Source organism: Enhydra lutris, unplaced genomic scaffold, assembly GCF_002288905.1.
Source record: "Enhydra lutris kenyoni isolate GAN:26980312 unplaced genomic scaffold, ASM228890v2 scaffoldscaffold205, whole genome shotgun sequence".
Classification (NCBI taxonomy): Eukaryota; Metazoa; Chordata; class Mammalia; order Carnivora; family Mustelidae; genus Enhydra; species Enhydra lutris.
This window is the reverse complement of record NW_019154289.1, coordinates 165,861-177,778: the sequence shown is the minus strand read 5'-3', so window position 1 is coordinate 177,778 and position 11,918 is coordinate 165,861. Positions and strand designations below refer to the sequence as shown.

Here is an 11,918-nt window from a genome sequence, read left to right as displayed (position 1 = left end):
AAACTCTCTTGGTTATCTTAAAATAACTTATTACCAACTCTAAAAAAAATAATTTAACACTCTATCTTCCAGCTTTCCTTCAGTTTGTATTGCAAATAGGCTTAATATTTAATTATTTTGACTATCGTAAATAAAAAAGTAAAAGAAGTATTAGGTTTCTCCCTTGCTTTGCAGTATTTCTAGGTGGACTCATTTGACAGTCATTTACTATGTGTAACACATTATGCTGAATATTATTACACTTTCTCTAAGATTAACCTCAGTCTACAGAGGTCTAGCCCTGTCAATACACTGTAAGGTAATGAGAGACTATGATTTCACCACCTGCCTCTGGCACTAACCTTAGAAGAGAATTATGAAGAAAGTATCTAGCAATTCCCACACTCTACCTCCTCATCCAAAATAAGGATAAGTCCATCAAACAGGTGGTTATTTTAAGGAATAAAACTATATAACATATGTACAAAGAGTCACAAAATCTTGTCCATATTTTAATTATTATTATATCTAACTGGAAATATGTCCATTTCAGGAACACATAGATATCTAGAGGAAACTTTTGATCCTGACTGTGGCCTTAATTATTAGGAGTATAATTATTATTACTGTCAGTTATTTTCCAAACATCATTTCATCTAATGGTTACAATAACCCTATGACATATGCATAATTAAAGCCAATTTATCCAAAACAGAAACCATCAGGAGCAGACAGTTTCACTAATGGATTGTACTAAACATTTAAGAAAAAATTTTACCAATTCTCTACAATCTCTTTCAGAAGATAGAAGCAGAGGGAATTTTTCCTGACTCATGCTATGAAGCCAGCCTCTTCCCTTTTTTTAAAAGATTTTATTTATTTATTTGACAGAGATGACAAGCAGGCATAGAGGCATGCAGGGGTTGGGTGGGGGGAGCAGGCTCCCCGCCAAGCAGGAGCCCAATGCGGGGCTCGATCCCAGAACCCTGGGATCATGACCTGAACCAAAGGCAGAGGCTTTAACCCACTGAGCCACCCAGGCACCCCCAGCCTCTTACCTTAATACCAAAATTGTACAATAGAAAACTAGAGATCTAAGCTCTCGTAAACATATATGCAAATTCCTAAAAAAATTAGCAAATTAAATCTAAAAAAATGTGAAAACAATTATACACTATAACAAAGTGGAATTTATCCCAGATATGGAAGGCTGGTTGAACATTTAAACATTTGAAAATCAATTTCTTATTTAGTCCACTGATGTGGAACACAGTGGACTAAAATCACATGATCATATCAATAAATGCAGAAAAAACAGTTGACAAAATTCAGTACCCATTCATGATTTTTAAAAACAATTTAAATGAGTGTTCTGTTGTTCTTTGAGTACAGATCCTTTACCTCTTGGGGTAGGTTTATTCCCAGGTATCTTATGGTTCTTGGTGCTATAGTAAATGGAATCAATTCTCTCATTTCCCTTTCTGTATTTTCATTCTTAGTGTATAAGAAAGCAACTGATTTCTGTACATTGATTTTGTATCCTGCCACATTACTGAATTGCTATATGAGTTCTAGTAGTTTGGGGGTGGAGTCTTTTGGGTTCTCCATATAAAGTATCATGTCATCTGCGAAGAGAGAGAGTTTGACTTCTTCTTTGCCAATTTGAATACCTTTTATTTCTTTTTGTTGTCTGCTGTAGCTAGGACTTCTAGTACTATGTTGAATAACAGTGGCGAGAGTGGACATCCTTGTTGTGTTCCTGATCTCAAAGGGAAGGCTGTCAGCTTTTCCCCATTGAGGATGATATTTGCTGTGGGTTTTTCATAGATAGATTTTATGAAGTTGAGTAGTGTTCCCTCTATCCCTATACTTTGAATCAAATAATCAGGAACAGAGGCTGTGCCTTGTCAAATGCTTTTTCTGCATCAATTGAGAGGACCATGTTGTTCTTCTCTCTTCTTTTATTGATTTGTTCTATCACATTGATTGATTTGCAAATGTTGAACCACCCCTGAATCCCATGGATAAATCCCATCTGCTCATGGTGGATAATCTTCTTAATGTACTGATGGATCCTATTAGCTAGGATCTTTTTGAGAATCTTGGCGTCCATATTCATCGGGAAGAACTACAGAACACTCATGAAAGGAACTGAAGAAGACACAAAAAGATGGAAGAGCATTCCATGCTCATGGATCGGAAGAATAAACACTGTTCAAATGTCTATACTGCCTAGAGCCATCTATACTTTCAATGACAATCCTGACCAAAATTCCACCGGCATTTTTCAAAGAGCTGGAACAAACAATCCTAAATTTTGTATGGAACCAGAAGAGACCCGAATTGCTAAGGAAATGTTGAAAAAGAAAAACAAAACTGGGGGATCACGTTGCCTGGTTTCAAGCTTGATTATAAAGCTGTGATCACCAAGACAGCATGGTACTGGCACAAAAACAGACACATAGACCAGTGGACTAGAGTAAAGAGCCCAGATATGGACTCTCAACTATATGGTCAAATAATCTTCAACAAAGCAGGAAAAAATATACAGTGAAAAAAGACAGTCTCTTCAATAAATGGTGTTGGGAAAATTGGACAGCTGTGTGTAGAAGAATGAAACTCGACCATTTTCTTACACCATACACAAAGATAAACTCAAAATGGGTAAAGGACTTCAACTTGAGGCAGGAATCTCTCAGAATCCTAGAGGAGAACATAGGCAGTAATCTCTTTGACATCGGCCACAGCAACTTCTTTCAAGACATGTCTCCAAAGGCAAAGGAAACAAAAGTGAAAATGAACTTTTGGGACTTCATCAAGATCAAAAGCTTCTGCACAAGCAAAGGAAACAGTCAGCAAAACAAAGAGGCAACCCACAGAATGGGAGAAGATATTCGCAAATGACACTACAGACAAAGGGCTGATATCCAAGATCTATAAAGAACTCCTCAAATTCAACACACACAAAACAGATAATCATGTCAAAAAATGGGCAGAAGACATGAATAGACACTTCTCTAAAGAAGACATACAAATGGCTAACAGACACATGAAAAAATGTTCATCATCATTAACCATCAGGGAGATTCAACTCAAAACCACATTGAGAAACCACCTTACACCAGTTAGAATGGCCAAAATTAACAAGACAGTAAACAACAAACATGTGTTGGAGAGGGTGTGGAGAAAGGGGAACACTCTTACACTGTTGGTGGGAATGCAAGTTGGTACAGCCACTTTGGAAAACAGTGTGGAGATTCCTCAAAAAATTAAACATAGAGCTACCCTATGACCTGCAATTGCACTACTGGGTATTTACCCCAAAGATACAGATGTAGTGAAAAGAAGAGCCATCTCTACCCCAATATTCATAGCAGCAATGGCCATAGTGACCAAACTGGAAAGAACGAAGATGCCCTTCAACCAGTGGGTGGATAAAGATATGGTGCATATATACAATGGAATATTATGCCTCCATCAGAAAGGATGAAGACCCAACTTTTATATCAACATGGATGGGACTAGAAGAGATTATGCTGAGTGAAATAAGTCAAGCAGAGAGAGTCAAGTATCATATGGTTTCACTTACTTGTGGACCATAAGGAATAACATGTAGAATGTAGAGGAGATGTGAGTTGGGGGAAATCAGAGGGGGAGACAAACCATAAGAGACTGTGGACTCTGAGAAACAAACTGAGGGTTTTGGAGGGGAGGGGTTTGGGGAGTTGGGTGAACCTGGTGGTGGGTATTATGGAAGGCACATATTGCATGGAGCACTGGGTGTGGTGCATGAACAATGAATTTTGGAACACTGAAAATAAAATAAAATAAGATAAAATTTATAGAAAAAAGAGTCAGATGCTTAAATGACTGGAAAAAAATTAAAAAAAAACCCAAAAAACAAAAAACAAAAAAAACAGAAAACCTCTCAGTAAATTAGGAATAAAGAGGAACTTTCTCAACTTGACAAAGACTATCTACAAAAAAACCTATAGCTAACATTATACTTAATGGTGAGAAATTAGATTTCCAATTAATACCAGGTACAAAGCAAAGATGTCCCTTCTTATCACTGCTTTTCAACATCAGACTGGAAATTGTTGCTAAAATAATAAGGCAGGAAAAGGAAATAAAACATACATAGATTGGGAAGGAAGACATAAAACTATTGTTGCTCACAAATGACATGATTGTCTATGTTGAAAATCTGAAAGAATAGATGAAAATTTCCTGGAACTAATTAGCTATTAAAGCCATGATGTAGGATACCAGGTTAATATACAAAGCTCAACTGAATTCCTATATGCCAAAAATGAACAAGTAGAATTTGAAATTAAAAACACCATGTATATTGACTCTTGAGAAAATGAAATACTTTAGTACAAAACTAACAAAATAGGTACAATGTCTGTATAGAGAAATGATAAAACTCTGATTAAATCAATCAAAGAAAAACTAAATAAATGCAGAGATATTTCATGTTCATAAATGGAAATACTCAACATTGTCAAAATGCTTGTTCTACCCAACTTGATCTGCAGATTCAATGCAATCTCATTCAAAATCCTACCAAGTTACTTTATGGACATTGACAAACTGATGATCTAAAGTTTATACGGAGAGGCAAAAGATCCAGAATAGCCAACACAAATATTGAAGGAAATAAAAATATATTTGGAGGACTGATGCTACCCAACTTCGATAGATACTCTAAAGCTTTGATAATCAAGACACTCTGGTATTAGTGAAGCAATAAGCAAATAGATCAATGGCAGAGAATAGAGAGCCCAGAAATACACCAATATAAAATCAGCTTGTCTTTGACAAAGGAGCAAAGGCAATACAATGGAGAAAGTTTCTTTAACAAATGAAGCTGGAACAACCGAACATCCACATGCAAAGAAATTTACTTAGACACAAACCTTTATACCCTTCACAAACATTATCTCAAAATGGATCATAGACCTAACCATAAAATGAAAAATTATGAAGTTTTTAGAAGACAATGTAGAAGAAAACCTAGATGACCTTAGTGTGTTTTTAGATATAACAGCAAAGACATGATCCATGAAAGAAATAATTGATAAGTTGGACTTCATTAAAATCAAAAGCTTCTGCTCTATCAAAGACAATTTCAAGAGAATTAGAAGACAGTTACCTACCGCAAGGAAGTTTTTGCAAAAGACACATGTGATAAAGGATTTTTATATAAAGTAGGGAAAGAACCCTTAAAATTCAATAGGAAAAGAACAAACTACCTAATAAAAAAATGGGCCAAAGTCCTTAAAAGACACTTCACCAAAAGTGATATACAGATGACAAATAAGTTTATGAAAAGATGCTCCACATCATACATCATCTGGGAAACGCAAATTAAAACAACAATGAGATATCACTCTATACTCATTAAAATGGCCAAAATCCAGAACACTGACAACACCAAAGGCTGACAAAGGGGTGGTGTAACAGGAGCTCTCATGCATTGTTGTTGGGAGTGCAGAATGGCACTTTGGTAGAGAGTTTGGCAACATCTCACAACACTAAACATATTCTTACTGTGTGATCAGTGATCACATTCCTCAGTATTTATCCAAAGGAATTGAAAACACATGCACAGAGGTACAATGGCTGATTCTAGCAGCTTTGTTCATAATTGGCAAAACTGGGAAACAACCCAGCTGACCTTCAGTAGGTGAATGGATAAATAGTGATATATCTGTGAAATATTAACAGTGAAATATTATTCAGCACTAAAAGGAAATAGGTATCAAGTCATAAAAAAACATGGTAGAACTTTAAATGCATATTACTAAGTGAAAGAAGCCATCTGAAAAGGTTTCATGCAAACTGTTTGATTTCAACTACATGACGTTCTAGAAAAGACAAAACAATAGAGATAATAAAAGGATCAATGGTTGCCAGGAGTAGAGGCGGAAGAGAGACAGGGAATGAATAGGCAAATCACAGAGGATTTTTAGGGCAGAGAAAATACTCTGTATGATATTGTAATGATGGATATATGTAATCATATTAAATATGTAATATACTTGACCAAATTCACAGAATGTATAACACCAGGAAGAAACCTTAAACTAAACTATGAGCTTTGGGTGATTATGGTGTGTCAATGTAGTTCATTCTTGGTAAAATGTACCATTCTGATGAATGGTGTTAATAATGGGGGACACTAGGCTTGTGTACGGGGAGGAGGTTTATGGGAAATCTCCATACCTTCCCTTGTTTTGTTATAAATGTAAAACTGTTCTGAAAAAAATGTAAAAGTGTTCTGAAAAAACTGTTTATGGGAAATCTCCATACCTTCCCTTGTTTTGTTGTAAACGTAAAACAGTTCTGAAAACTGTTCTTAAACTAATTTATAGGTGATAAAGTGAGAATCAGGAAAGTTACTACACTTGATCTTAGCCAAAAGGCCGAGAAGCGATGAGAATCAGGAAAGTTAAATAATCTCCTAGTAAATATTATAGGTAATGGGTGGCTGAGTCAGCATTTGAACCTAGGCTGCCTTAGTGTCAATGTACACACCTTTCTGCTATTCTACATAATTACTGGTTATAATGAGAGATTTTAAACTGGTTAATTGAAGAAGTCAATATTCCTTGAAGAAATTGCCCACCAAGGATCAAATGAGATATATAGTTAGCATGTCATAAAACTAGGACTTTCAGGGGGCACCTGGGTGGCTCAGGGGGTTAAAGCCTCTGCCTTCGGCTCAGGTCATGATCTCAGGGTTCTGGGATCGAGCCCCACATGGGGCTCTCTGCTCAGCGGGGAGCCTGCTTCCCTTCCTCTCTCTCTGCCTGCCTCTCTGCCTATTTGTGATCTCTATCTGTCAAATAAATAAATAAAATCTTAAAAAAAAAAAAAAAACTAGGACTTTCAGTCTGATTGATTCAGCAACAAATATTTCCCACAGAGAAGGATTCTTTCACCGTGCTGGCATTCCTCAATATGCAAATACATAGAATTTTAAACAAAGTTTCTAGTTAGGTAAGGTTTTCTGAATTAATTGAAGTAACCATGCCACTTAGTCCACTCAGCTACAAAATATTACATTGCACTAAAAAAGTTTTAAGGCATTTTCTACAGTAAATGTTTTAAATAGTTCTTCCAACAGAGAGCTAATCTTGATTAAGTTATGTCTGAAAAAACTAAGATGATTATCAAGTATCCTGGTCATAAAAATAAGTCTTATTATCAAAAGCCTAGAAAAATGTGCTCTCCTTGGGAGGAAATTAGCAATGATCCAATGTAAGAAATAGTCTTTTGAAGCTAAAATAATAATTTTAAAAACAAAGATCCTCTGAGTGCTATCACACTGAGATCTGAGGAAGGACAATTTATGGATCTATCAAAATTCTCCAAAGAGCTCATGATCTGTTAAAGAAGTCCCCATGTTGATTATTTGTCAATGTGGGGATTGCAAAATGTCAGCTACTACACATACCCATTTCTGTGAATGTTTCCCTGACTTGAGAGAGAAAGACTCTCCAGAAATAGGAATCACCAGAATCTTCCTTTTATTCACTGGCATTTAAATTAATCTTTTGAGAAAAGATGGGAAGTAAAACCTTTGCCAATATATGAATGCATGAGGAAGAGTTTAGGATTAGGAGAGGAAGAAGTGGTGCGCCTGGGTGGCTTAATGGGTTGAGTGTTAGACTTCAGCTCAGGTCATGATCTCGGGTTCCTGGGATTGAGCACCACATCGGGCTCCCTCCTTAGTAAAAAGCCTGCTCCTCTGTCTCTCCCTGCCCCTCCCCCCACTGATGTGCAATCTCTTTCTCTCTCAAATAAATAAATAAAGATCTTTAAAAAATTTTTAAAAAGGAGAGGAAGAAATTGGACTAAGCCCTGGGCAGCTGCCATGACTAGTTTAAATAAAAAAGTAGAAGAAAAATCCAGAGAAGGAGGCTGAGAAGCAATGGCCAGAGATGTAGAAAATCAGAGAAGTGGGTAGTGATGGAAGCCCCAGGTGTCAAGTTTTACAGAAGAAAACATGGTAAACTGTGTCAAATAAGGAGAAGCCAGGTGGAATGAAAGCAGCAGACCATGAGTTTATCTTAATAGAAAATGTCTCTGGAGATTTTAAAGAGAGTCATTTTGGTTGGAATCATGGCGAATGGAAGCCAGATGGAGGGTGTGGAGGGACAAAGGGGATGTGATAAAGCAGAGGCAGTGAACATTGAGAACGTTTTTGATAAGTTTTGCTGTAAAAGGAGGAAAAATGGTTGTGGGAATAGAATGCAGAATTGAAATTTTTTTTAAGATAGGAAAGGTTAGGACATATTTAAATGCTGATGGGATAGGTCAAACCAGAAAATGTAGGATGAGAAACTAATCAGTAGGGTAGTTTTTTTTTTAGAAAGTGAGACAGGATGGAATATCAGGTACACCTGGAAATGCCTTGAAGAAAGAAACGCACCTGGGAACAAGGAGAAGAGGACGAGTGAAGAGGCTGGCAATTCTACTGGTCATGTCGGAAAATGAGGGTATTTCTTCTGTTGGCTTCAATTTTGTTAAGGAAAACAGAGTAAGGGTATTGTTGACAATGCAAGAACTAGAGAAGTAGCAGTATTCTTTTTCCTGATCCTTTCTCATCGATTACCTCCATGATGGCGCAGATTCTAATAATTAACTATTTAACAACATAACCTGGTGATGGTCTGATGGGATTTTTGTGTCCTGATTTGCAAATGAACTAAACCTTGAAATAGGAGGTTATAAATTATGCTTGACATCACACTCTAGTAATGGATTCAGTGTGTTTAACTTTCAAAAAAGTATCTTCCAAATAAATCATGGGTTAGAAGAGAAGAGGTCTTTTATCAGAGGCATGTTCTGGTAAGTGCAGTAAGTATCAACTTGTTAAAAGAACTTGCCCTGATATTGGAGATAAAGGAAAACAAAACAATGCCTCTGGTAGCTTTAAAAATCATCTAATTATAACAGAGATGAGTTTCATTACGGAGTTTCATTATGAGTTTCATTAAATTACAATTTAATAAGAAGCACAGGGGAGCAATGTTAACTATGGAAAATCTTTGAACTAACACAGAAGAGCCTTTTAAATTAATCTGTGAGGGTCAGCAAAAAGAAAATTAGTCTGGTTAGAGAAAAATGACAGTGAACAACAAGTAGGAAAAGGAAATGGAAGATCTGTTAAGCTCTTCTTTTGCTTCTGTTAATGAGGGCAAGATGCCAAGAGGCAAAATTTCTAGCTACAAAGACAAGAAACTGGATAATGGACAGGTAAGGGGGAAAAATTCTATCTATCCATCTATGCGGAGAGGGGGAAAGGGACAGACAGCTGAACAAATCTGGCACATATGTGCAACATAGTAACAGGGTTTTTAAAGTAATACTAAGCATCACAAAATAAGGTAAACAATGAACAACTGTGAATAATGAAATGATTTTTCAAAAACCTTATTTAATAAGAAACTGGCCTCCTTTTTTAAAGCATGGGAAACACACACACACAAACCATACCATTCATGAGATGTAATTAACTTCACACAGGGTTTTCTGAAAGTAACTAAATGAAAACCGAGCTGTGGCTTGCACTGAATATGCATTAGGTGAAAATAACATGAGAGGAAATCAGCCATTATAGAGAAGAAAGTCACATTTAAGATTTTGTCATGTTAGTGAGGCATTACTAGGATTATAATCTATGTATCAGCAGGAGTCTTCTACTCTTGAGATCTAAACAGGTCTAGACTTGAACTCTTATTTTGCACAGTGTGGAAATCCAAAGTCTTCCCATTCCTGGAGGTCAAATCTGTTTCTGGATCTGCTGTCTCTAACATCAGGTTGACTGAGACATAAAAATCATCTCTATCGTCAAGCCAATTTGTCCGTCCATTTGTGAGTGTTCGCTTTAAGACAGAATGGCATGGGCAAGCCAAGGAATGTCTTTAGTGTAGAAATGCAGATAGTTTATGTTGAGTCTTCAATATATGTCTTCATAGAAAATCCTTCAGGCACCTTAATTTTTCCACTGGTTGTTTTACTTCCTATTCTGTAGCACATATCACAATTTCCTCTTTCTAGTCTCTGCTCTCCTCCCTCCCTTCTTTGCTTCCCTATCTTCCCCACCTCTCCCTCTCAGAAACAAAAGAAATTCCTCTATAATTCTCCTAAGAGCAATTTGACCAGACTCTTTTGTGGCTTTCATTTTGCTGAACACCACACACCACAGCGCCCCGCCTTCTACCCAGTGGCTAATCAAGTCATTTCCTCAAAGGTAGTTTCCTCCCCAAATGGCATACTGGTGCCAATTGTTAAGAAAATAAGCCCAATACATAAATTCCACTAAGACTTCAAAAGTGTGCCTTTGTCACAAAGGAAAACAACCAGTTGCTTGAAAATCCCATGTCATATAAGGTGTAATATCCATGTAACCTGTAATTATGGAGACTAAAGGCAGTTGTGGAATAGGTAGTTCCTATGAGGGAATTTTTCCACCTTAGGAAATTCTTGGTGGCATTGGCAATCACATATTAGAAAGCTTTCAAAAATAAGACTTGAGAGAGGATTGTATTTCCCGGTGGGGATAATTTCCTCTGGATAGCTGGAGCTTACACTTTCATTAGCACAGAGTCCCCCTCTGTCTGCCTCAGTAGAGATACAGGAACAAACAACAGCTGGCCAAGGTCGTGCCATACAAAGGGCTATATCAGGACCAGGCTGATTGCCCATTCTATTGCCGGTCATGAGTTCTTCATGCCTTTTAATCCTGCTTACCTCAGGTTTCACAGCAATCAAGACTCCTGACACATCCCACGTCCTTTCTTTCCTTACTATATGGCCTCCATGAAGGGATTTCCCTGTCATCTAGAAATTCTATATTGGATGTGCTCTTCCTTAAATCACAGGGCTTCTGGATGCTGCTCAGAATTCCTATGAATGACATTCAGAATCTATCTTTTGTATAGGACCTGATTTTTTTTTTCTTTCTCAAATTTTTAAGATTTTTTTTTTGTCCTTATTTGCCTTTCTTTATTCATATGGCTGCAAATTCAATGGGTCTTTTTTTTTTCCCCTTTCCTTTTCTTTTTTTTTGGGGGGGGGGTGGAGAGAGGAAGGGAGGTCCAGAGGGACAGGAAGAGAGAGAATCTCAAGCAGACTCGATGGCCAGCGCAGAGCCTGATGTGCGCTCAATCTCACAACCCTGAGATCATGACTTGAGCTGAAATCAAGAGTCAGATGTGTAACTGACTGAGTCACCTAGGCACCCCCAGTGAGTAATTTTAATCTGGAAACCTGTGTCCCTCAGTTCTAGGAATTTTTTTGGTTTAAGGCATTTTCATACTTTCCTCTGTATTTCTTTCTGGAATTCATATCATTCAAATATTGGACCTCCTACACAGATCCTTAAATTTGTTTTAATTTTCATCTATTGTCTATTTCCTTTTTATCCATTTTCAGAAAGATTTTCCTGACTTAACCTTTCACACCTCCTATTGATTCTTCTAGTTCTCATATATTTTCAGTGTCCAAAAGCCCATTCTTAGGCTTGGTAATTCCTTTTAATAACATTCTATTTTTGTTTTGTGGATGCAGTATCATCTTGCACCTCTGTGAAGATCCTATTAAAATATCTTTTGAAGTTTCTTGATCCTCCTTACATTTTCTATTTTATTTTAAAGATTTTATTTATTTATTTGACAGAGAGCACAAGCAGGGGAAGCAGCAGAGGGCTCTTGATCCCAGGACCCTGGGATCATGACCTGAGCTGAAGACAGATGCAACTGAGCCACCCACTTGCCCCTACATTTTCTATTTTTTTTTTAAATAGTTTGTTTGCTTTTTTTTTTTTTTTTTCTTGTTGTATTTCATGTTCAGAGTTCTATTTGCATGAGCAGAATCAGTCACTGGTGGACATCACTTAACAATAAGCTGAATTTTTCATTGAA

General features: G+C 36.9%; 1 pseudogene; it reads left to right on the top strand.

The window, feature by feature from the left end:
• Window positions 1-9,195: 9,195 nt before the first annotated feature.
• Window positions 9,196-11,918, top strand: part of LOC111140163 — a 6,870-nt pseudogene continuing 4,147 nt past the window's right edge.